General features: G+C 43.5%; 1 protein-coding gene across 1 annotated transcript in view; it reads left to right on the forward strand.

The window, feature by feature from the left end:
* Positions 1 to 1865: 1865 nt before the first annotated feature.
* C3H6orf203 (chromosome 3 C6orf203 homolog) overlaps positions 1866 to 2361 on the forward strand; it is a 4723-nt gene continuing 4227 nt past the window's right edge. Inside the window, exon 1 of the mRNA XM_026845499.1 lies at positions 1866 to 1980. The gene's annotated coding sequence lies outside the window, so the exon portion shown is untranslated. The remainder of the gene's footprint in view (positions 1981 to 2361) is intronic.

Below are 2361 nucleotides of genomic sequence, written 5' to 3' on the forward strand. Positions count from 1 at the left end.
AGGTGTCATATGATATAAAAAACAATAAATAAATAAATAGATAGATAAATAAATAAATAAATAAATAAATAAATAAACAAACAAATAAGAAGCTTCAAATCACCCGAAAGCAGCTTAAAGAACACCCTCCCCAGATACATGTATGACCAATCTGTGTTTGGGCAAAGCCTCTTCTGAGCGCAGCCCGAGCTTGCGGCAGCTTTGAGAGGGAGCTCTTCACTGCCATCTAATGGTAAACTGGAAGAAGAGAAAAAATTAGACGTCTTCACCCCGTCCGAACTTTTTGGTTACAATTAGTTTGATATAATTAAAGCAGTAGTAATGAATATTAACTTAATTTTTGCCTTTTTGGTCATTAAAAAGTGCACTTAATGACCCAGGTTAGGAGTTGCCAAGACCTCACACCACTGGAGTACAAATCTTAAAGATGAGGGCTTTCATGGCCCTTCTTACTCTGTGGCAGAGAGGGAATCTGATGACAAAGAGACCCGTGTGAAGTTCCTCTGCAGGCCAGGACTGAGTGAATCCTGACAAAAACCTTAGCAAGGATCTGCTTTTGTGACTGAGACATAATGATAACACGATGTACCTTCTAACTAGTACAACTAGAACAGTCACCCATGTAGCTGGACTAGGAAAGGAAGAAAGAGGAACAGACGTGATGGCTGTTTGGGGTTGTGCAATGATGAGATAAATGGGCTGCATGAGGCCTCCTGTTCATGACACCAAGTCACATTTCCTCTAGGACTAGAGATTTTGAGTGCCACACTATTAACCTTCTGCAAACTGTAAGGCCTGAGGAAAAGATACTGAATGAATGGTGAATTGATGATGTCCTGGTTTGGTAAAATAGCGCTATATCATCATATCTGAAGACTATAACAGAGTGACTTTAGCCACACTCTTTAACTTGCCTTTCAATAGGAAGATGCAATACAGATGTATAATGCAGGCTAACCTAGAAAGGTACTAATATCTTTGTTTACTAAGTTATCTTCACTCTCAGCAAAGTTAGAGCATGGATTTAATCCTATGAGAGACAAATCAAATTGTAAGAGCTCTGAAAAGAGTAGGATGTATGGAAGGCTAGGTTTGGGGTTTTTTTGTTGGGGTTTGTGTAGGGTTTTTTTCCCCTGTAGGGGAAGTAGCATTTCTGTTCAGGGAATCCCAGCTGTTCAGACATTCATTTCTGTTCTGATTCACTGTGTGCCACTATGAATGAAAGTTACTCCTACGACCTTTCTTTTTTTTTCATTAAGGATATGTATATTTTAAGACATATGGGGGAAAAGTTCTAAAAATTCCCAGCTATATTCCAAACTGAAATTGGTCAGAATCTTACAGAACTGAGCACTGGAATGTTCAAAATACATAAAGATGTTCGCAGGTTCCTTCCCAGTGAGGTTTCTAAGGAAGGGAAATAGCTTTGCCAAGGAACTGCTCTGTTACAAAATATCCCTGATATAAAACCCTCTATTCAAATGTTTTTTGACAAATTTTATACGGGTGTAAAATTAAGCAATCACTTATAATGCCCGTGCTAATTGCACAGCTGCTCTGCAGCAGTAGCCCTACAGTTGCAGCACTTTCTCTATTTGCTGATCATTTTCCAAGGGAGGATTGGCCTGTCAGGTGAAGTGACGGGCATTTTAAAGCATAACATTAAAGGTGAGGAGCTCTCCCATCTGCCAAAATTACCCAGAACCTCATAGAGCCTTTTACATCAGGGCAAGATGCTGCTAAACTGATGGGGTTGCATTTTGTACAGATACAGAGAGCTCCCCAAATGCTGAGCAGCCAGAGCATTCAGAAGCACCAGGAGAGGTGCGGCTGGTATGTGGTGGAGAGAAAGCTGGGAGAAGGCATTGAGGAGGCCTGGACCTCACCCGGTTTCTGAGCTCCAGAGAAAAGGGATTATGGATTACCACCAGTAACGAAGATGCGGCGTGGAAGAGGGAGGCATGATGTGAAGTAACAAAGGTAAGGACAAGGGAAACCCAGGCCACGATGGGGTTTGCGTTAGACTGTCGTAGTGGCCAAGCCTTTCAAGTTAATCTGTGGTTAGAACATTTTTGCGTCTGCTCAGTCATTTCCCCAGTGAGAGATTTCCAGTTTTCTGGTTTGGGTGTGCAGGCAGAGCCCGTGAAAACACGGGTCGGCCCTTGGCACCAAGGTCACAGAGGCCAAATACTTCAAGCATTGCAAAGGGAAAATAGAGGCATGTAAAATCAAGACTATTAACGTAACCACCCCCCAGCGGTTTGACTCTGGGGTCTGGAGAGCAGCTCGGGGTGTGGGGGGGGAAAGGCCCTGCCGGGCGGGGCCGGCCGGCAGCTGGGGAAAGGTGCTGCCGAGGCCCCC

Source organism: Athene cunicularia, assembly GCF_003259725.1.
Source record: "Athene cunicularia isolate RWA chromosome 3 unlocalized genomic scaffold, athCun1 chr3_part1, whole genome shotgun sequence".
Lineage (NCBI taxonomy): Eukaryota > Metazoa > Chordata > Aves > Strigiformes > Strigidae > Athene > Athene cunicularia.